The sequence below is a fragment of the Canis aureus genome, chromosome 4 (genome assembly GCF_053574225.1).
Source record: "Canis aureus isolate CA01 chromosome 4, VMU_Caureus_v.1.0, whole genome shotgun sequence".
Taxonomy (NCBI): domain Eukaryota; kingdom Metazoa; phylum Chordata; class Mammalia; order Carnivora; family Canidae; genus Canis; species Canis aureus.
Genome location: NC_135614.1, coordinates 84,633,006 through 84,657,740, shown reverse-complemented (window position 1 = coordinate 84,657,740; position 24,735 = coordinate 84,633,006). Strand labels below are relative to the sequence as shown.

The window sequence follows — 24,735 nt, the reverse complement described above, 5'->3', positions numbered from 1 at the left end:
GGGTGCTGCTCCGCGCGGCATCGAGAAGCAATGCCGGTTTGGAATAATTCTCCTAATGTGAAGCTATCCCCATTAAAACATAAACCATAATTGTGGAAAGCAATTTGCTCAGTAGCAGAGAACTAACAGGATTTCTTATTGTGATTCAATAACAAGGGAGCATGAAGATGCAATGCTGAAAAAGCTCCCCAAACTCTTTTAATTTTGTCGAAATGCACTTTTCTTCTGTGAAACCAATGTGAAAAGTTGAAATCGTTTCCATCACGCTCACAAGCAAGATGTGTATACGTTTCACATAAATTAACATTTTCTGACTTCAATAAATGTAAACACTCTCCCGTTCGCACATCCCAAAATGTGAATGTGAATTAATAAAAATTGAACCTACGGCGCCGCCGACACTCAGTGAAAGCAAATCCACAGCGAGGTCAAAAGTTGACGTACTTGAAGTTCTAATCAGTTTTTTCATCCTTTATACACTGCTTCCCTTTCCCCCAACAATTGATCATCGTTCAATACAGATTTTAAAGCAACAGGAAAGGTTGATAAATATTAATAATACATATATTTAAAATCAATATCATTATTAATAGAATCCTTCCTATGTAATAGGGTCAAAATCAATAACAGTATATAAATATATGAGATGCAGAGATATTATATATCATAGACTACTAAAGTCATAATCAATACCACCAATCAGGAATCTATTATTTTATTATTTATACTTAGAATAAGGTATTTCATCTGGATAATTCAATTTCTTCTATGAGACATAATGTGGATCAGGTAAATGTGAGAAGCCATCAATGATCCTAAGGAATTTATAAAAATACATTTATTTTTTTTAAAATGTGCTGCTAACTCCTGTCTTTTCATGACATTATCCATTGGCAAAGAACAAGGAATAGAGATATCTTCATACCTTTTTCTTTTTTCTTTCCTTTTTCTTTTTCTTTTTCTTTTTCTTTTTTTTTCTTTTTCTTTTTCTTTTTCTTTCTTTTTCTTTTCTTTCTTTTCTTTTCCTGTTTTTAGTGGTGGCACCCAAGAGCGAGACAAGCCGTGGCTGGCGCCCTGCGTCTTCCTGGGGGTTCAGGATGCCTGCGGAGCACACACGCCCTCCCTGTAACCCGCCCCAGCCCCGTGTGCTAAGTCACCCATGGGCTCCCGGTGCCTTCCTTGCTCTCTTCACAGCTGGTGAGCTGACACTTTCCATCGCTTAACCTCTTGGCAACAGATGCCTCTCACTTAGGCACAGATGCTGAGTACCCGCCCATCTTTAACATCAGCCTTGTGTTCTGACTAATTGGGCCAGCAGAGTCACAATTAAGATTTGAATAATTAGATAACGGGCAGGATTACTTTCATGATTAATCCTCATATTGAGTCATCATGATCTGTCCTGGGTGATGACCACCGGGTCTGTATTGAATTCAAACGGAGATAGTCTTAAAATCATCCTTTATACACTGCTTACTCAAAAAACAAAAATACCCCTCGCTTCTCCCCTAGAATGAACGTACTTTTAAAAAAATGACACTATGTATAGATGTATAATTTTTATTTTTTAATCAGATTTTGTAGTGATTTTTTTATTATTATTAAAAATTTTATTTAGTTATTCATGAGAGGCACAAAGAAAGAGGCAGAGACATAGGTGGAGGGAGAAGCAGGCTCCATGCAGGGACCCCGGCATGGGACTCGATCCCAGGACCACGGGATCATGCCCTGAGCCAAAGGCAGACGCTCAACCACTGAGCCACCCAGACGTCCCTGTAGTGATTTCTTAGATGATCAGTATTCAATTCAATTCATATACGAGGCTTGTTTGGTTTTCTTTTGTTTTAGAGATCCCACTTTGATTGCTGCATGGTTTTGGGACTGTGTGACCACATTTAAAAAAAAAAAGGTGCCTTTTCTTTTTTTTCCTTTTTTTTTCCCACAAAGTTTACAACATAATAAAACCACATACATAAAAACAAACTGAAAAAAAAAACAAAAAAAAAAAACAAAAACTGAAGATGACCCCTCTCTCCTCTTTTGTCTTTACAGAACTACAAATGTTAGAATTTCTTATGGTTGGGTCATGAGTTCTCTCATCTCTCTTCACATCCTGCCCACATCTGTGATTCCCAGAAGGTCCTATGGGACAACTCTGGTGCTAAAAGTCACCAAAAATCAACAGTTCAAAGCAGACGGGTCAGATCTCTCCTCTACTCACAGGTAGCTCCTTCCCTCACAGAAGCTGATCCGCCCTGACCAGCCCTTCCTCAGTGAAGGTCCACCCCCCCCCACCCCAGCCCAGCTCCAAAACTCAGTCGTCACGCCCGTTTCTCTCCATCACCACAATGTGGGGGGACTCCTGGTATTTTTCTAAAGTAACATAAGAGTTTTCCTCCCCCATTCCTGCCCGTTTCCAAGCCTCTGTCTCCCACACCGTCACAGCCTCCTCTCACAGAGCTGCGCCCCTCCACGTCTGCTCCGCCCACCCCATGTCTCTCCACCTTTTGAGCACACCAACGTCCCACTTGCTTTGGGATGAAGCACGTCTTCCCTCGGCCTGGCACCATCTTCCTTCCATCTCCATCTAGTTAACAACACATCCTCAGATCCCTGTTCAGACACTGGTCCTTCCAATGCTTCTTTTGGCTTTAAACCAGGTCAGGCCCTTCCCTTCTATATCTCACAGCACCACTCACGTTTCTTTCAGAGAGCACTTTCCCCACTTGTACCTGTCTATGGTGTTTGCTGATTATTTGAGCTTATCATTACCCTGGATCTAGCCCAGTTTTCTGACATACAAGAGACTCCACTATTAAATCTATGAAGCATAAGATGGTATCATTCAAAAGGACCAAAACATGTAGCCAATGACTATAGGTGGGAGAGGTCCCCAAAGTCATTACTCAGCACTTACAACTTGGCATCATATGTATCAACAGTCCCTAAAGAATCTTTCATCCACGTGTTCGTGTGCTACAAAATCAGTACTCAAGTGTTAATACATGACAAACAGAGCACAAAACCCTGAGGTTTCAGCATACTTAAGACACAGTCTGAGCCTGCACAGAGTTTATAATCTATCAGGTGACACAAAGCCACAAAGAGAAAATTAGGAAGCAATAAGTAATGAGGCCCCTGTAGTCAAACAGTCGAATTAGGCTGATGGCTGGGGACGAAGAAGAGCTTCCTGGTGAAAGTGATGGCAGGTCTGAGTTTCCAAGAGAGAACGGGGATTAGCCAGGAACGTGATGGAGGCACACAGGCTAAGAAGGAGAAGTGCAGGGCAGCCCAGGTGTCTCAGCGGTTTAGCGCCGCCTTCAGCCCAGGGCCTGATCCTGGAGACCTGGGATCGAGTCCCACGTCAGGCTCCCTGCATGGAGCCTGCTTCTCCCTCTGCCTGTGTCTCTGCCTCTCTCTCTCTCTTTGTGTGTGTCTATCATGAATAAATAAAATCTTAAAAAAAAAAAAAAAAAGAAGTGCAGGCATGTAAGCACCATGGACAGCACGGAGGACAAAGAAACTATTCAGGTCACGTGTGTGTTCTCGGGCAGGTGCACAGACGTGCTCCCTCGCGTGGCTGCGAATGATTCACAACGACTAAAGAGCACTGCACAGGGAAAGGGACGGCCAGAGAGGAAGGGAATGGGAGAAGCTGGGGACGTGGCCTCATATTCCATGTTAGAAAGTGGCAAGGTTACAAGGATCATAGCTGGGGAGAGATTGGTCGTGGAAGAGGAGACTGGAGGCCAGGGTATTGACAAGGAGGCTGAGTCCCTAAAAGAATGAAGGCCTGAAAAAAAAATAAATAAAAAATAAAAATAAATAAATTAAAAAAAAAAAGAATGAAGGCCTGACTTTAAGAGAGAAACAGCAACTATGCAGATGGGGCTATAGGGTCAGGGAGTTAAGAAGTACAACAGAGGACCACACTACAGGGAGGAAGTGTAGGGGAAAGTTACCCTACAGGACAATACAGAAGGTACTCATCCTTCCAATACGCCTGCTGGGCAAAATGGTACGTTTGACAAACGTGTTTTGGCTCATCAGACTCATAAGTTCGAGTCGTATATAGAGGTCTTTTGTTTGGTTTTGAATAATGTTCTTGCCAATTTGTACATAGAACGTCCAACGTGAACTAAAGGTATTGTGCCTTCCCAAATTTGGGGCCTGGCGTTTCTAGGAGAAAGCACATTCAGAATTCTGAACAAGAGCAAAAAAGAGATGTCAGGGGGTAAATTGGTTGAAACCAAATTCCAATGTAATGTTTTCTGAAGCTGTAAGTGTTAGATGATGGGAAAACTTCCATTTCCTTTACGCTTTCAACAACATATACTCATTCCTTCTTTTTCTCGGCCACTTTCCCAAGCATTGAAGATTACAAGTGGATCTTGGGTCAGAATTCTACTTTGCGATGGATGTCAACCAACTTCTTGAATGTGCATCGCTTAGAACAAGAAGGTAATAATCTTTCTGGTATTTGGGATGAGAGCTACATTTTTTTTTTTTCAGGTTGTTGCTTTGTGTACGAATGTCTTTAAGCAGCCAAATTTGTTAGGCAAATTCTCGGGGAGATCCATGTTTGTATGATTGTTCATGTATTGTCTTCCAGGAGCAAAGACCCAGGAGGACTATTGAATGGACCATCAGACTCCACTGCACCGTTTCCCTGCAAAAGAGCCAACAGCCTAGGCTAATCCAGTTCGACTTCTTAGACAAACGGCAGCCCGCACAAGACGTCATTAAAGAATTGTTAATACAGAATGAATTTAGACGAGATTATTTTCTTCTACTTTCTCTATTAAGAATAGCTCAGTGGGTGGAAGTAAAGAAGTTTTTTTTTTTGTTTGTCTTGTTTGCTTTACACTGAGATCAGTGGACATTCTCACACAAGTTACAATCTGGAAATGGAAATGAGGGTTCCAAAATCAATCAGACCCAGGATGGAGTCTGGAGTGATGTCTCTGACCCTTTGCTGGAGCCACGTCCTGGCCTCTGTGCCAGAAGAGCTACTTGAACGCAGTCCAGTTGGGAAAAGAAAGCTGACCTTTGGCCGATGACAAGCAGGGGTTAAGAGAGATGACACATTCCAGTACCAGGCCTGTGGGCTTGAGAGCTGACATGCTGCCTGCCACTTATTTTTGTTGTTTTTTCTGTCTTCTAGATCTTACTCCCTACCATTATTTCTTTGCTTTATGAAAAACTTGCCATTTGGTCTGCAAGTGCTGTGTGGCTTAAAGAAAAGCCCATGCTCAGGCTGTAGGTAAGAAGAGATAAAGGCAAAGGGAGTGTTCTTTTCCTGTAACTGCAAACCTGTGAGCAATGGAGACCAGGACAGGGGACACTGTTGCCCAGAGGAGTTGATGTCTCCCAAGAGATATCAGCAGAAGGGGTCTGGCCTGGCAGAGGCAGGAGGTCAGACGGGGGAACCCAAGAATCTAGTTTCTGAGAGCAAGAGTGAGCACCTTGGGAGCTTTCACAAACAGCCCAGGGAGACTTGAGTATCAAGGCGGTGGGTCCTGAGCCACCACAAAGGCAGTACTGGTGAGAACAAGATGGTCTTTGACGATCTCAGGCCTCCATGTTTGAGTTGTCACCAGTCTCAACAAAAGTTAATTTTTCATCCCCTGGGCAAATGACGGCTTTCTTAGCTCGAAATTATTAGAGACCCTGGGGCTATCAATGTGGGAGCTGGGGTCACGGGTAAAGATCCTAATAACCCTGAAACCTAGAGAGCTTGAGAGAATAAATGGGGAATGCCAGCGCAATATGGGGACCTGGGCCATCCAGTTCATATAATAACAACATCTACAGCAGCAGCGCGCTTGCTCCAGGCCCGACACCTTGCTAAGCTCGTTTGTTACGCCATCTCACTATAGAACCACCTCTGAGGTCATGGAGATTATCGGTATGCTCGAGAAAGAAAAGGGAAGAAAATCACCTAAAGCTGCACAAGGAGTAAGTCATCGAGTCCGATTGAAATTTCCATCTGTTGAACTTGGAAATCCCATTATGTTCAGTTCACATCACGACACCTTCCAGGTGCACTTCGTAGTCCTGGTGGTGCTTGCTGGTGAGCCCCTTGAGGTTGGGCAAGGCAAAGGACAAACAATTGTTTCCTTGAGCCATCGCTGTCCACCAGGTACCATGGTAGGTACTTTCCCACACTTTATCTCACTTAATCCTCAAACCACCAAAGATGGGATATTAAAATGTGTGATTTATGCCTCTTACACGCAAAGAAGGAAAAAGTCCCCTGACTCTTACTCCAATGCCACCAGATTTCTTTCTTGTGAAGATTTCTCTTCTTCCATAATTCTCTGCAAAATGGAGAATGTTCCACCAGTATTTTTTTTCTCCTTGTTCCTGAATTTAGCTCATCATGAGGGAATAAAAGTCTGGGGATAAAATACTCATTTTTCTGTATGGCATTTCTCTCTTCCTATTTGTCTCTCTCTCTCTCTCTCCCTCTCTCCTTCTCTCCCTCACATACACACTTAATCACATTTTCTCAGCATTAACCTGTTATTAATAAGATAACTATTCATTCATGACATGATTTAACTCTAGATGTCTAGATGGAATTAAATAACATAAATAAGAACATGCCACATCTCACTTTGCACATTATATTCCAGAAGTCTTGGGGAAACAGTGTGTCTAAATAAATAAATATATATATATATATATATATATATATATATATATATATATTCAAATATTCAAATATCAAACAAATATTATATATTCATTTAAATATATACATATTTAAATGAATAAAAGTACATATATGCATGTATATGTGTGTATGTATATACACCTGTACTTTCACATACATAGGCTATATGTATATACACATATTTTTAAGGAAAAATTAGAATTTTCTCTATTACTGTCCGTAGGGCTCCTTTCCAGGTAGCAACTGGTAGGCAAGGCACATCTACGGTCGCTTGAATTGACCTCAAGTATGTAGAAGGCTTTACACAGCTTCCAAAATCTTTTTTTTTTATTTATGATAGTCAGAGAGAGAGAGAGAGAGGCAGAGACATAGGCAGAGGGAGAAGCAGGCTCCATGCACCGGGAGCCCCATGTGGGATTCGATCCCGGGTCTCCAGGATCCCGCCCTGAGCCAAAGGCAAGCGCTAAACCGCTGCACCACCCAGGGATCCCAGCTTCCAAAATCTTACAGGTGCCCATAAAAATGGAGATCTGCAAGAAGGAATAAGGGAATCTACTCCAACCTGCAGATCCGGCTGGGACAACTCCTCACAGAGCCTCGGTTAGTTGTCTCTGTGCCCCATCCGGGGGTCCTGTGCCCTGCTCTCTCCCTCGGGTTATGTACCAGTGCCTTTGGGACACACTGTAGGTCCTTGTTGGGTCCTCTCTCCCTTTATCTCACACAATAGACCTTGCTTCTTTCCGCCAACGCTTGGTGTTCAGAGTGCACCAGTCCCATTTTTCTCAACACCAATGAGATGAAAACATACTATGGTAAGGCATTGATTAGTACGGAACAGCTAGTTGCATTTCTGTATTTTTTAAGATGTATTTAATGATTTTAGTGGGGGGGGGGGCAGAGGGAGAGAGAGAATCTCCAGCAGACTCCCTGCTGAATGTTGAGCCCGACGGACGCAGGGCTGGATCTCACCACCCTGGGACCATGAGCTGGGACGAAATCTAGAGTAAGATGCTTAACCACTGAGCCACCCAGGCATCCCGCTACTTGCATTTCTAGCACTAGTGCCCTTAGTACCCCCAGATTAAAGGGTGGAACTAATACTGGGAAGTGTAGATTTTATCCGAATGCTCCAGGGAGATACTTGGGATAAGAGGTAGATTTCAGCAGTTTTATCTGTTTAGGCAATTCTTCTGTTTTATTCTAAATTGGCTTTTATTATTGCTTTTTATGAAATCATGTATCCGGAAAGTGCCCTTATTACAGAGTCCTCATCTAAAATTATGATGTTATTATCACTTCTTGCTAAAATACATCTGTACAGTAAAAAGTTTGGGGCAATTATTTCATTTCTGCTTCAGACTCTCCCAAGATGACCTCCTTGTACACAAAATCATTACCTTTAAAATTCATAAGCTATCAAAACAAACATGGATCTTCTGATTAATGAATTTGTGTGCTTCTTGCAGAAAATTCTTACACACTTGTTCTTTTCTATTCTTACGTATTTCTGCGCAGTTAGTTTGAAGACTATAAAAGACTTTGCATGGTGCTCTTCACTTGCAAATTGGCAGGATAAAATTCATTATGACAAAAATAACCCAAGAAAATAAGTATTATTTCTGTCATAATAAAAGTCAGCCTCCATCATATTTGAAAATAAAAAAAATACAAGATTATTTATAATCATAACAAAATTCCTGGGATGCGTGGGTGGCTTAGGGGTTTGGTGTCTGCCTCCAGCCCAGGGTGTGATCCTGGAGTCCTGAGATCGAGTCCCACATCGGGCTCCCTGCATGGAGCCTGCTTCTCCCTCTGCCTATGTCTCTGCCTCTCTCTCTCTCTGTGTGTCTCTCATTAGTGAATAAATAAAATATTTTTAAAAATTCTTAACTAACCATGTAGCATAGATAATTTATTTTTTTTTAATTTCACTATGTATGTGTCTGTCTACCTACCTATCTATCCATGTAATCACTATTCACATGAAAGTGCTTATTTCTAGCACCTTAGAAGGGTCCCATTCTCAGCTAACCCTCCACCTCAAAAAAAAGCACTCATAATGTTGCCTAAGTGAATAATTCTATGACATTTTTATTAGTTTCATTCTATATAATTATTTTTTAAAGATGTTTATTTATTCATTTGAGAGAGAGAGAAGAAGAAGCAAGGAGGAGGGGCAGAGGAAGAAGGAGAAGCAGATTCCTCATCGAATAGGGAGCCCAATGCGGAGCTGATCCCAGGACCCCAAGATCATGACCCAGGCCAAAGGCAGAGGCTTAAGTAACGAGCCACTGAGATGTCCTCATTCTATACAATTATTAATATGTTTGAAATTAGGCTTCAAATGCATCTTGCACACCAAACGAACACCTTTTGTGAGCATGGTATACAGATGATAGATAGTTATGTTATCTGACAATTTGCCTAGTAGAAAACACGACAAACAGGCACTTTTGACATTCTTCAGTATTTTTTATTTTTATATACCAATCATGACTAACACTAAAAGAGCATAATGCCCAACAAAATGTTTTTGCTTTTTGAATTATGTCTGGCAGCCTCGATGCTGAGCTTTTTTCCATTTGCATGCGTTGTCATGCTCTTGTCAGACTTAAGTACTTGCAGGACCTATGGAAATTCTAGTTTTTATTGCTACCTCACTGTCACAATTCTGCTGTGTCCAGCAAGTAGCTCTTACTCAAGTCTCAAGGCTGATTTTTTTCAAAGGTGTCTTTTACTTTCATTGGTAATGGCTCCAGGAGAACAGAAATGTTTTTCATTCTGGAATTTCCTCTCTTGGATGGCAAAACCTATTTAACATTTCTGTGAGTGTAACACTAACAGGGTCACCCTCTTACCAACCCTCAACATTTTGAGATGTTTATCAACCCTGAGAAGGTTGAATTTTCTTGGAGACCAAGCAGACAGGGAAGTGGGGCCTAATTTTGGTTATTTGGTGTGGGTCAGAGGAAAGAGAATGGATGGTCTCTCAGTAACCTCAAGCTGCTGTGTATCCAAGGGGGACACTAGAGAGGTACGTGACCTCACACACTATCTGTAGAGGAAGCAATGAAGTAGCAAGGATGCAGAGCCCAGGGACCTTTGATACAGTAGGCGCTTTTCATATGGAAGAATTTTATCTTGCTTATTGATTTGCTCATTAATTTATAGTCTCACTTTTTAGAACAAATTGAATATCAAAGGATCAATATTTGATTTATATGGTTCTGAGGAGTATGGTACCTATGAATAGAGAATTTTGTTTAAAATGGAGGGATTTTTTTTCCCCAGTTTCCTCCAAAGATGAATGAATGACTTTGAGAAGCAAACATTTTCATTTTACTGCTGTTATTCATACCAATCACCAAACTTCTAGAGTAGAATAGTGCCGCCAAAGACACACAAACAAAAGACAGTAAAGGTCTACAGGCAGTAAAGGTCTCTAGGTCTACAGGTATGTGGCTACCTTGTCATGAGGAGCTGATAACCCAAGAGTCCATAAAAACTAGACTAAGGGGCACCTGAGTGGCTCAGTGGTTGAGTGTCTGCCTTCGGCTCAGGTCATGATCCCGGGGTCCTGGGATCGAGTCCCGCGTCGTGCTCCCCACCGGGAGCCTGCTTCTCCCTCTGCCTGTGTCTCTGCCTCTCTATCTCTGTGTCTCTCATGAATAAATAAATAAAATCTGTAAAAATATGGACTAAGAATATCTCGAAGGGAGTAGTGGGAAACAGGAGCTGGCAACCTCATAAGTCGATAGTTGACCAAGACCAAGAGTAACATAAAACATCGCTACACAACATCTTTGAAGGAATCGGTGTAATACTTTCATTACTTTGCCTGAGAGTTTTTGTTAACTTTGCATCCCCTGCTGCTTAACTCTGCTGGGCTCCTCTCCCCATGTCTGCTGATCAGAACATAAATGGGTCTGGGTTTTTTTTTTTTTGGTTGTTTTTTGGGGATTTTTCCCTAAAATGTCTTAAAAATAAATTGGCTTAGCATCTGGTAAGGGAAAAAAATCCCAATGTCTAATTATACTTCTGAGTAAATTATAGAATTGTGGGATATTAAACCTGTTTACTCTTCTCTTTTTTTCCTGACAAGAGATATTTCTCTAATATCTGAATATTATGTTCCTCTTTAGACAGTATTCACAACATTTATCTTGGTATTATGTTTTTCTCTGCCTTTCAGATGTTTGCCTTTGGGAGCACTGATAAAAAACATTATATTTGGTGGATCTGCATTAAAAATCACTTTCTTTCCTGACAAGCTATTTAAAATGTCATTTGTGCCTTGTTGAAATCTTTAAGAAAAATCCAGAGACCTAGACCCAGATGACCTAAACTGTTTCTGCAAGGATTGTGATTTCTTTTTTGAGGATTATGGTTCCAAGGAAGATTGCCTCTGAGTATCTACGAAAGAAATATTTTCCAGAATTAATATTGTTGTTTACTCCGTATTGATTTTTAGAGCGTTTCACCTCGCCTCATCTAAAAGACAAGTAATAAAGTACAGTTTAATTACAGTAATATTAAATATACCAGTGTAATTATTCCTTAAACGTAAGTCACCAAAGAATATTCTGGGTGTGCTTTTTGACTACTGATTCTCCAGTATAGGCCATTTCTATTGTTTGTCCTACCAATTATTGTCCTCTAAAGATCACAAGCCCTGAGAATAAGAGTTAGTATAATTTCCCTGCACTAAATACCATCTCGTTATGAAATAAGAAGATACATGAGGGGTACTTTTAAAGAGAACAGACTTCTGAGTTAGAATATGCATGTTCATTGATCACACACAAATGGATGAGAAATGTCACCCAGTTATTACACAGAAAGGTGCTGATTGAAAATAGGTGACCTTTACCAAACGTGTGTGAACAATTTTTGCTGTTCATTATAGGATAAGATATCTACATAGTCCACAAGGTGGATAAAATGTATGAAATGCATTAAACAAATTTCAGGGTTTCCAGGCATGGCAAGTTTTTGAATTAGCCTAGTTGTTACCATATTTTTGTGGGTTTTTTGTTGTTGTTGTTGTTGTTGTTGTTGTTGTTATTGACATTTTGCAGAGGTGACATAGAGGAGCACAATTCTATTCAGAATGGCAGGAATTTAAGTGCCCAAGTGGAAGGGACAAGGTTAGGAATAAATGATTGTTTTTGAATTCAGCATTTCCCAAATGCTTTGTGTACGTTCAAGTCTGTCCCCAGGAATACAGGGGTGACCGGGACAGGCAGAGAGCCTGCCATCAGAGTTTGGAATTCAGTCTTATTAAATGATGTAATGAGTTTCCGTGATTGGAGAGAAAGGGGCATAGAGTGTGTGATGGAAATTGATAGGAGGGACATTTTAACCAGACTGCTAGCGGCCAAAAAGTATTTGGAGGAAGTGCCATCTTCTGTTCTGAGGGTCAAGACATTAAGCCAGGCAAAAAGTCAAATTAATATGTCAGGCGGAAACCATGAAACCTCAAGGTTGAGGGAACAAAAGATGGTTGCAGAAGAGACTAGTGGACGTTGGGCAAGACTAGAGAGGATGCAGCCTCCAGACCCTGCATATAAACGGATGCCTCATGAAGGCTTGAATTACATCCTAAAAGAGATGGGACATCACAAAGGAAGCTTTTACCACAGGGATAATAAGATCAAGTTTGTATTTAGAGAGGTCACCATTCTGGCGGGAAGGGGCATTACTTTATGAAAGGAAAGTGTAACATAGAGGCCACAAGCAAGTCACAGATGAAGGTGGCTGAACCGTGGAGAGGCAAAGGTCAAAATCCATGTGAGAGAGATTTAGATGGCAGACCTGAAAGAACTAGACTGCATACGGAGGGTGGGAGACGCGGAAAGGCAAAGATGAGAGCTGGGGTTTTAACGTGGCCCACTGGAGAGGTTACAGGGTCACTTACTGAGACTGTGCAGAGAGAATAAGAAGGTTTTGGGGGTCAAGATGGGAAGATGTTTTGATCCCCCTCTCCCTTTCCTCCTTTCCTTCCTTCTTTATTTCCTTCCTATAATGTATAGGTACGAACTATAGCATAGTCCATAATCTAGGTCCTGGGGCTTCCACAATGAACAAAATAATGTTTCTATCTTCAAGGAGCTGATAGTCCCACTGAAGAACCCATCATCAGGCAATACGGGCTAAATGTCAGGTGAGCAGTAAAGAAAAAGAAAGGGAGGGGGTGCTCTTTTGGTGGTAAGAGGGTGGTAAGAGAAAACATCTGCAATTAAAGATAGCGTCTATTTAATTTCAGCCACCGTTAACGACATCAAGTACGGTAGGAAAGAGGCAGTTTCTGCCAGAGCAACACCTCGCATTCTACTTCTGAAACGGAAGGGCCAAAATGTTATCCTCCTGAGAATATGAGTGACATAAGGTTTGAATAGTTCACCTTGAGTTTGATTACCCACGGGTAGAGGTGAGAAGGTGGCCTTTGCTGTCAGATTAGAGTCTGGAGGAAAGACAAGGTGAACATTTTTCCATGTCAGTACTAGCAGAGATGGCCATCCGTGGGCTGCCATTTTCCCCAAACTCTGAAACTGAAATAAATGGGTTCACCGAATCATGTAATAGAGTCCCAACAAGTCACACAGGGATACAGAGTTGGCCGAATCTCCCCTCCTTCAACCCCTTCTTTGGTTCCAACCTCTGAACTTTCATAATCCTTGGCACAGCATTTTAAGAGTGTCTTACTCTTTCTCCCTGAGTCCCACCAAAAAGGAATTTTCTCCTCTGGTGTATTTTTGTTTTGTTTTTCATTTTCATGTTTCTTTTAATTTGCATATATATATATATACACAAATATATATATACAAATTTGTATATATGTACATATTATATATAAATACAAATATATATAAATATATAAATATTTAAACTATATAGAACATGCATACATATTATATATATACACACACACATATATATAATGCAACCTGAAGTAGTAAAAAATAAAATGCAAGATTCAGAATAGAGCACCCATATATCTGCCTCTCCTTTTCTCAAATGCTTTAATGGGATCCCACTGTTTCTGGGTTGAGGTTTAAACTCCTTACATAAGGCAGATGTGAAGTTGCCTCTTCTCACACATACAGCATTACTCTGTCATGTTATATGGAACTAATGTGGTCCTGGAGGGTGGTAGGGATTCTCTTATCACATCTCTGCACTTTTGCACATAGTATAACTGCTATGATTATAGGAGCTTACATCCCCGCCTCTTTGTCTAAATGCCGGGTGTCCTTCAATATACAGCTCAGATAACTTCTCAGAAGTATCCTATGGTCCCTCAGAGTTAAGTCAGTAGCTAATCCATGATTGATAACACCCTGTCTGTATTTTCCATGATTGAACACCAGAGAATATTGTAACTGCCCTTTCTCTCATCTGACTCCCCATCTCCCCAACAAGAACAACAAAATATGAACAGGAACTGGGGCTTATCAACATATGTCCCTAGCACCTGGCCGAGCATCTGACACTTAAGAGGTACACAATAGTGATGGAGTAAATTAAATGCATGAAGGTAAGCTTTTTGAGAAATGAGAAGTGTGCTTGAATCTTACAGTTCTAAGCAAAAGGACAACCATGGCTATTTAGGTACTTGACTCAATCCTGACACATGGGACACGTAATTCATTGATTCATTTAGAATGCCCATACATTCTTTGTTCAATAGATATTTTCTGAGAATCTATTCCACACCGGGCATTCTTCTAGGCACTGGGTTGCAGCTATGAACAAAAGAAACAAAAACCTTGCCTTTGTGGACATTACATTCTCATGTTTAATGTGAGAGGGGAGATAAATGAACAGGTGTATGGTTAATGCAATGTCAAACATTCTGGAAGGAAAAAATAAAGAGGATTAATAGGGAATATTCAATGGGCAGGTTTGGAATTTTAAAATGATAATATCAATTAGCTAAAATGTGTGTCTAAACTAATGAAATATGATATTTCCCTTAATGTTTTATAGATTTGAGCAACACAAAGAAAATGTTGCAGGTGGAAATAGAAAAAAAAAAAAGGTTAAATAGAAGAGAGAGCTGAAATCAATATCCTTTCCATCTTAGTTTGGGGAGAGAAGAAAGTGGAACTGATAAATAATGAAGCCTCAGGACCGCGTTCCTAGGATGAAGAAAACTGAAATGTAGTCCAAGAAGTCAGAATTTTCCAATAACTTTGGAACTCTGGTATGGAGTTATCCTAGGTAGTGCTAAAGCCAAAAATTTCTACGCACTGGTAAGTGGAAATGGAAAGCAACAATTACCCCCCAACAATTACCTTAACTGAAAATAATTAAGTATTTGCAATGCTTACCTAGATATGTTGCTTTCTAAAACACACAATCATTCTATTTCCAGAGTAGGTAAGTGGGAATCGATGACAAATACCCACCATTTGCTTCAATGTGGATGGAACTGGAGGGTATTATGTTGAGTGAAGTAAGTCAGTCAGAGAAGGACAAACATTATATGTTCTCATTCATTTGGGGAATATAAATAATAGTGAAAGGGAATATAAGGGAAGGGAGAAGAAATGTGTGGGAAATATCAGAAAGGGAGACAGAACGTAAAGACTGCTAACTCTGGGAAACGAACTAGGGGTGGTGGAAGGGGAGAAGGGCGGGGGGTGGGAGTGAATGGGTGACGGGCACTGGGGGTTATTCTGTATGTTAGTAAATTGAACACCAATAAAAAATAAATTAAAAAAAAAAGTCTAAATTTTGATCCTTCATCACCCTTCTGCAATGGAAAGTTTCTTGAGAAGTTTCATCAACCTGTGACCCAGGTAAACTGAGCTGTAAGTCATGTCTTATGTTAGGGCCTAGAAAATGTACCCCCTAGGGAACCATAGGGCAGAGTGCGGCCAGAATGAGAACAGCACTTCTCACCAGTCAGCAGCACTGGTATCTCTGGAAGGTTGTTAGAAATGCATAGTCTAAGGTAATGCTCCAAAACCACTTGACCAAGAGCCCCAGATAATCTTCATGCCCATTCAAGTTTGGAGTTGCTGATCTATAGCAGTAATCCTCAACTTTGTCTGAATATTAGGATTACCTGGAAAATTGTTTAAAACCCAGTAATTAGGCCACATTCCTATATACTCTGATTTTATCACAATAACCTTCATATGTCAAAACTGTGTTTATTGGATTCTCTCTCAGACCTATTAAATCAATACTTTAGATATGAGACCAGGAAGCTGCTGTTGTAAGACACATAGACATTGATTCCTATATATGCCAAAAATACAAGAATGTGTGGCTTTGGAGGATGGAAAACAATGAATTCCTTTGCAAAAACTATAGTTTCACTACACTTCTTACTTGAATCAATCGAAATCAATATGTAAAATTTGGAATATTTTTGCATATATACGCAATTTTAACATTTATAACTAGAAGATTAAAATCCCATAGTAAAATATGGATGAGTTCATGGAGAAGAGAAAATAAATTTGAGTCTCTCTGGAAATAAACATTTAGATAATCATCTTCAAAACATTTAAAAAATATTCCACCAAATATTTATTATGCTCATAATAAAAAAAATGCAACATGAATTAGGTTTCTCATTTAAGCAAGGAGTCAATAAGCTTCTGCAAAAGATGAAACAGGAAAAATTTCCAGTTTTGCACCCCAACAATATCTTTATGCTCTACTATTCAGCTCTGGTTTTGTGCATGCAAACAACCATTGACAAAGGTTTTCTATAAACTGTCTACTGAATTATTTTCTTTCAAGAAACATCCACTCATCTGTCTAAATCCAATAGAAAAAAATTACATGTTCCTAAAATCCAAATACTGATATAAATGCAGTGTCAAGAAGTGGCTCCAGGAGCTTCTGGTCAGGTCCAAGTGTGCATTGTTGCTAAGGAGAGATAATATCCCTAATTTTCCCCACTTGACAGATAAAGTGAGGGACTCATAACAAGGTTTCTTGTTTATAATAACTATAATTTCCTGATCACCTGAGTCATTACATGATACGAATTATCTCCTTTATTTCACACAACAGTGCTACAGGATTACAATACTATCATTAGATCCATTTTAAAAACCACCAAAAAACAAAGTGTAAACACCTTTACTGATTTGTCCAAGGTCACAGAGCCAGGAAGTACCTTCAAGTGGTCATTTGAACCTATGTTGGTGGTTGAATCCAGAACCTGTACTTACAGCCACTACAGATTTTTGCCCTTATGCATTTCCTAATGAGACCATGAATACCTAGGATGTGGGGCCAGTTACAATCTTTTAGTTTGTAAGAAATAAAGATTTACTCAGCTTACATTAGTAAATGAGACCACAACCACAGAGAAAAGTGTGGAAAACAGGAAAATGCCTCACCACTGCCTGGTGTGTCTGAATGATCATGTAGGATGACACAGACGCGTTGCCCTTCCACAAGGGAGAGGCTTTCTTTCCTGTGCTTAGCCATTATGGTGACTCAGCACATGCATCTCTTCTAACTGACCTAAGGGAATTAAGCTCTTCTTTCCTTCCTACCCACCTCATGACGTCAGCTTATTCATGGTTTCTGCAGGCTACCATCTCTGTGTTTTTCAATGTCTGCTCTTGCCCGTCCGTCAACTGCTGTTATACATATTAATTTCATATTAAAGGTCACCAAGTCAGGTATTTATTATCTAGTAAAGAGTATCCCGTACTGGCATGGTTCTTTTGTAATCCACACGGTAACCATTGGTCATCCTAGAGAAGATTCTCTTAACATCTCCAAGTCAAATCTACTGTGCCTACGTGGGGGCCTAGACACAGGCACATTTTCTGGATGGAGAGACCTATGTATGTATCATGAACATAACAGACTCCTCTGCAATACTGCTTTTTAATACGATCATGTTTATTTTGGGGGGATAGTAATAAAGGAGATTAACTATATATACTTAGTTTTCCTGTTATTCTTATACACAACTAGGATAAGCCAATCACTTGCCAAAAATAACCCCTAGAGAATGGAAAGTAAGTAGGCTGGGAGTTGGATATTATACACATATATATTTATTGATCGTGTTTCTAATCATTATTGCATCCATTATTCACAATATCTGCTACACCGTTAACTTTTTAAAAGTTTGAGAACATGTTGGAGCATAATACATGGTATTTTATAACTATGCTGCCTAACTAACTTCCAGTTACCATCTCAGTACATCCTTGGATACGACAGCCAATCATGATAGATTTTCCAGGTTTTGTAAGACCTCTTCCTTTTTGACATAGACTGGAAGAAAAATTTGGTTTGGATAATATTGTCACAAATCAGCAACATTAGCTATAGCAAACCTCTGTGTACACCCAGGAAGATTTATATGAAGTCGGTAGAGCAAACACACTTCTGTACCTTTAAGTATTAATCTTTTTAGTCCACTTTCCAACATTCAATTCCAACTGTTAGTTCCTTTATCTTTTCTAATATTGTGAATGTCTTTTGCCATGAACATGAATTCTCCTTAACTTCCTTTTAATCTCATTTCGAGTAAGTGGCATTGAATTCATATCTCTACTTTATAATTTGATTTTATTGTGAGAGTATATCTCCTCCTCTTGATACTACATTTCAGTGCTGATTATCCATATAGTAGAGAGCTTTATCTGTTCACAGTAATCAGAGTCAGCTTGATGCAAACGCTTGTGCACTGACCTCTTTTAGAACCAAAGAGAACAAAACATGCTCGTTTCAAACAGTGGCAGTTGCAGAATTTATGAAGTCACTTATTTTGAGTAAATCAAGAGTTAAACTATTTTGTAGGTAATATAATTAAGCTGTACTATCTTATCAATCGTCTTAAAATATTCACGAGTGTCATGTCAAACATCGGAAAGGGTCACCACATACTAGGTGATAACAAGGTAGAGCATAAATATTAGGATCTTTCAACACAGCGCGATCTAAGCATGAATCAGGGGTCCACTAACTTCGGCCTGCCCTCGCTTCAGTTACCTATCCTCTCCTTGCCCACATCTCCCCTTTGGAGAATTGGGGTAAACAACCTCGATGTTATCATTTTGACCTAATGATTATAAAACCATATACTCAAAGTTTGTATCCCAGCTGTTCGGTATCTAGAAAACCTGTAAGACACTGCCTCTCCCAGTCGTCTTTTATTGAAACTACCACATACTGAAAAGCAGGTTATAAATCATAAGGAAAGTTTTAACAGACTTTTTGGTTTGAATTTTGAAACTGTCTACTCTAAGTGAGTTTATCCTATAAGATGCTTTCTGATCTCACAGAGGGAATAAATTACTGTCAAATAAATGAAAAATGGGATTCAATATAGAATCTAGAGGTAAGGTGGCACTTGGGGATAATATAATAAGCGAAGGAAGAAAAACAAAAAGGGAAATCTGATTGAGGATTCAGGTGCTATTGCTCCTAATTCTCAATTGTACCCAAGATTTTCTCCCTTTCCTTTTTCTTTTCAGCCTGTATAATGCAAATGAAGACAACATCTACAATGATAAAACCCCTTTAAAAACTTTAGGTATAACTTTTTGAATAAGAGCCACAGTTGCCTTCATTTTTTAGGCGTAAATGTTTTATTCTACTATACCACATCTTTCAATGGCCATATACATCAAGAAAGTGCTTCCAATAAAAGATTATTGGGTAGGATAATAAGTTCGCCACCATCAGTTGTGAACTTGGCCCAAGGATAGTCTATACTACGGAGATAGTTTAAGCAATGTACAAGTGTGGGGATTGCAAATGTGGCCTTATTTGGTTAATGCTGCCTCTTTCTGTTTATCAGTGTCACAAAAACAAAAAAAAGAAAAGAAAAGAAAGAAGAAGAAGAAGAAGAAGAAGAAGAAGAAGAAGAAGAAGAAGAAGAAGAAGAAGAAGAAGGAGAGAAGCTCCAAACCCAGTAGCAATGAGCTGTAGTCAACACATTTGTCTCAGGTTCTTCAAATCAGCTGAGAAACCAACTCCCTGGAGAAAACAGAAGTCTCAATGCAACAGAGGTAGATAAATGTCTTCAGGCTTTGGCTAAAAACATACAGACAACCAGCAGGTACATGTCAATGCCTATGGGTATCCTGAAAATATTATATTCCTGTGAGAGAAGTAGTAACCTCGACATCAGCCTGAAAAGCTCTCTAGAGAATTTCAGAAGGATAGCCAATTAAGATAAAGAGTGTTTTGACATCTTTGTGAAATGTTACATCTCAGGATACCTATAGGAGGAAGGTGGAATCACCATTTCATGAAATATGAGTGCTCATTCTACAAAGCACATTCAAGATACCACTATACGTCTTTACAGGAAAGCAGCTAGATACTTATTAGATATTTCGATTATGTCTTAGCATAAGAGATTAGTTATTGAAATTCAGTTGTGTATTATAATGACATGTGCCTATATTTTAAATAATGTTTCATCATTTGAAAATCATGTTGAAGTACTACATTATAACAGGCTAAGTGATTGCTATCATTCACTCACAGGCTTAGGGGGCAAAATCAACCCATCGTATATAATTATAGTGATAGAATTACTTTATTATTCTTGATTACATAGAAATTTACCATAATATGGGCTAAAACCGTTAGATTATAGGTGCAAAGTAAAGTAGAAAAGAAAAAGTCCAGATAATTAAACCTAACTTTGAAAAGCGAAAACAATTCCTCCATTCTCTCCGGATATTCTTAACGAACTCATGGGAAAGACAGGTGGAGAGGAAATAATGTGGACTGGCTCATCCTAATTACCTAGATAATTGCCCTAAACTGTGCACAATCAAGCTTCGCCTCCATTCACTTTAGTTTGGTAACAAAGAGCAACCTCAAACATAAAAGCCAACGTTTCAGCAAACACCTAATCCCTTATTGGAGAAGTGTCCTTTCAAAAAAACAAATAATAAATAATAAGCATTTTAGAAAGAAGCCAATTTCTCTTTCCTTTTTTTGTTCATCTATTTCATGAAAGAACTCGGTCCCTTGTGCAAGAACTATAAATCAGCACACTAATAATGCCTTTTCGGCGTGTGTGTGTGTGTGTGTGTGTGTGAACAGCTACATCAGAAACTTTACCATTGAGATTTTAATTCCTAAATGGACACTATTCCAACAGTCAGGGATCAGCCCTAAAGCCTTTCACCCACCCGGAGGGAGCCCGGGGTCACCGGGAAAGCAGAAAGCTGCACAAAACCCTTGCTCTCTCGTTTGCAAACCCTCTCTTCCCATCTCATTTAACTTGGAAGCTTTTCCTGTGCAGCCCCCCACCCCCTGCAACCCGGACGCAGCCGCCTTAGCCCCGCACACTTCTTGAGGTCCCTAACCAGCTTGGGGGAGGGAGCAGGGGGGCCCGCTCCCGTGTGCCCCTGTGTCCTGCGCGGGTGCGAGGCGGGGGGACCCTGCTCCCCCCACCCCCGGCCTCGCCCGCAGCCAGGTGCCTGCTGCAGTGCAGACCGGCCCCGGGGTCCCTAACTTTCCCTGCGGACGACTCGGGGCGACGCAGCCCGGCCCGCGCAGCCCCCTTACCTTGGCGGAGCTCTTCCCTGCGACCCCGGCGAGGAACGCGTCTCATCAGCCGGGAACCGGGAGGACGGGCCCAAGTTGGCCATGGACACCTGCCCGCGGCCGCCTGCGCTGCGTCCCTAACCCCCGCGCGCTCCCCGCGGTCAGGTTAGGGCCCCTCTCCCCGCCCCACCGCGGGCTGCGGGGACGCCCAGGGCAGCCTGCGATGCTCCGGGGCTCCTGCGGGCAGCGAGCAGCAGGCGAGGACCCCTGGGGGAGCTGTGGGGGGCCGACGGGGTGCACCGGCTCCCTGAGCGCCGCGTCAGGCTCCCGCCGGGTCCCCGCGGCCACGCACCTGCTGGGGCGGGGGGCGCTCCCGGGGGCTCGCTGGGCACCCCTCTTCCCCTCCCCCGGGGAATCGCGAAGGGGCTCCCCGGGCCTCCCCTGGGAATCTGGCCTCTCCCAGCCCGGGGGGGTCAGCCCAGGGCGCGCGGGGGCGGGGGGGCGCGCAAGCCTGGCTGCGAGGAGCGCGGGGATGCGCGCCGGCGCGCAGTGCAGCCCGCGGGACTTCAGGTGCCGGGCACCCTGCGAGGGGGCAGGTCCGCGGAGGCAGTTAGGCTGCTAGGGCTGATTTGCAAAAAATAAAAAAAATAAATAAAATAAATAAAATAAAAAAAGGCTCAAGCTGAAAAATGGTTAAAGCAATGGGATGTATAAAAAGAGAGAGAGGAGAGCGAGAGAGCGAGAGAGAGAGCGCACGAGCTGCATTTGCCTCCGCTCCAAGCCTGGCACACTCTTCAACCCAGCTCTACGTCACATGGATTTTGGAGCTTGATCCCAGCCCTCCGGAGTGCGCGACTCTCTGATGTATTGAAAGTATTGGCACTCAGTAGGCTGGCTTGCAGGACGGGGATGCTCAAAACCAAGGCGCCGAGAATACGGCCCTGCCCCGGTACGTGGTCTTGCAAATTAGCATTTTAAGTGAGCAGCGGGCTTTGCAGAAACATTTGCAGGATACCATGAGGCTGAGTGACCGCGGGACACCTAACGGAATCCTCTCTCCCGTTATCAGGGCAAACAGTGATTCCTAAAACAAGAACAAGCCAGAAGATGAGGGCATCCAAAGTGCCAAGCGTTTTATTTATTTATTTTTCCCCCCAAAAAATGTCAAACGTTTTTATACAGTCACATGCCGGGAACAACCTGCTGGTACCTGCCCACTGGCCACCTGGGCAGCTCTGCCCTAAAAGTTACCACTCCCCTGAAGAGATCTGGTTTCTCAAAAAGGTCACGTAGCTAAAGGCTGACGCCCCAAGTGGTTAATTTTTGACAGCCCTCACTTCCATAGGGGAAGATTATCCAAATGACATAAAAAGAACAGATGAAAAAAAAAAAAGTCATTTGCATGTCTTGAGGGTGAGAAAAATCTCATTGCCAGGGAGAAAACTGACAAATGTCCCCTCACAATGGTACTGTGTGATATGTTCAGCATTTCTGCTTTTCCAAGTTGGTTTCACTAGGGACATATGGCATTCCCTTGACGTGTGCCTGTAAGACAGACAGAAGGGGGGGCGCTTTTGCATCATAATATTTCAATATTAACATCTATCTTAGAAAAATGTCACATTTCAATAAAGGGATGCGCAACGCATTATAGAGCATTCGTTTCCCAAATACATTTCCAAAAAAAAAAAAAAAAGAAAGATAAAGGGATTTCATTAAAATGCAAGCTCTTTGTTGTAACTTATTGGACAAAATAAAACTTGAGCATCACCGAGTTTCTATAATAGGACAGATCCTAGAATAAAGCAGAGGCGCAGGTGAGAAGCCCCAGGACCAGGCTGAGCCTGTGTGCCTTGCAGAGGAGGACTCTTGCTCCCTCCTCTGGTGGAGGGGGAGAGGTGAAGGCGAAGAAACCCAGTCCATACGCTCCAGGAGAGGGAGAGTAGCTTCTGGGGCTGCTAAACAGGAAATCCATTATCCAATTATAGACTGGCCTTAGAGTGTTCCAGTAGAAAAGAGGCTGCTTAAATCAAAATTGATGCACATAAATTGTAAATAAATAGTCGACAGGAAACACAACGGCAAATTCTTCCGTGAGGAGCCTGACGAGTTGTTAACACAGCACTTGTAACTGAAAATCTGACGGATTCCAAGGTTCTCATGTTTGGGTGGCCGTGCAATGAAAGCACTCTGTTCTTGTGTTGGTTTAAGCCCCGTTCTGAAGATCTTAAAAAAGCAACCTCTTTTTTAGAACTTTTTAATTAAGACAGTGCTGATTTTCTTGAACCCTAGTAATTAGCATCACTGCTCACTTAAAATGCTGTTTGAAAAACTGCACAAGCTGGGCCCTAACAAGTGTCTGCTAAGGTCAGCTGACACTGTGCTGTTGTAGGTCGTTTCTACCCAGAAAGCCCCGACTGCATAGGATTTGCACCGATCTTACTTCTAAATGATGGGTCTTCTTGTTCTCATAGGCTCCAAGTGTCTTTTACCTTATATATTTTCTGCAGAGACTATCAGTGGTTCTGTGGTAGTCTTTTTAACCCAAGTTGAACAAATAATTGATTTTACAAAGAAGTAAAAAAAATGAGTAACAAAGAATAAGTATGGGGGGGTAAGTATGGTGAAGATGGAGCAGTGATAACTCTAGATATTAGGCATTCAATTGTCACCACATGTCAGGTGTCTTGCACGCACTTTAACTGTGACAGTTGTCATGAAATGCTTAGAACAGTCCTATCAAGCAGGTATTATTATTATTTTTTAAGATTTTTATGAGTGAAGCTAAGATTCTGAGGAGCAACTAAATTTATCAATGCCTCCCAGCCAGTACAGAGCTAATCCGACATTAAAGCTCAGGTCACTTGAACAGTAAAATCGTCGTGCTTGGAAATTTCCAAACATTAAAACCAACAGCAACAAAAAAATACCTGCTTCTAAAAGAATAGGAAACTTTTCTTATTTTTTTAATGTGAAAAATACACATTTGTATCTTTAAAAAATGAAGTCTTGTAACTAACAAAATATTATCCTATAAAAGTTTAGCCACAATAGTTACCTATATTTTAGCAGCAAAAGAAACCAACAACAGAAATTTCTTTAGCCTAAAAAATAAATGATCTAGAACTTCCAAACAATGTAATTTCATCAGCACACACAAAAATTCCTTTTGCAATCTCTTCTCCTTCTTCAAAAATGGTAATTATTGTTTTGTAAACAGGAAAATGACCTTACCCTAACACATGTCTATGTCAAGAACACTTAATTATATAATAAGCCAAGATTTTGATGTCCTGTGATATTTCATTTCTTCAGCAGAAGAAAGTAACTGCTCATAGGAATGATGGACCTGAAGAATTCATTTCCACCATGTTTATGCATTATCTAGAAGTTTCTTAAACCTCACTTGATTCCATCATTTCCTATGGTCTGCTGAAATTATCAGACACATTCATAATCTTACAGAGAAATGTAACCACACTTTTTCAAGGCTTCTAATAATAAAAATCCTGTCTAAAAGAAAAGAATAATGATAACTCAAATTAATTCAGTCC

General features: G+C 41.0%; 1 protein-coding gene across 3 annotated transcripts in view; it reads right to left on the bottom strand.

The window, feature by feature from the left end:
* CDH12 (cadherin 12) overlaps nucleotides 1–24,735 on the bottom strand; it is a 966,147-nt gene that overhangs the window by 349,635 nt on the left and 591,777 nt on the right. The window contains exon 1 of one of the 3 annotated variants that reach the window (XM_077896366.1): nucleotides 21,203–21,445. The exons of the other annotated variants lie outside the window; for them this stretch is intronic. The gene's annotated coding sequence lies outside the window, so the exon portion shown is untranslated. Of the gene's footprint in view, nucleotides 1–21,202; nucleotides 21,446–24,735 lie in introns of those variants that run through there. 3 annotated transcript variants of the gene reach the window in all.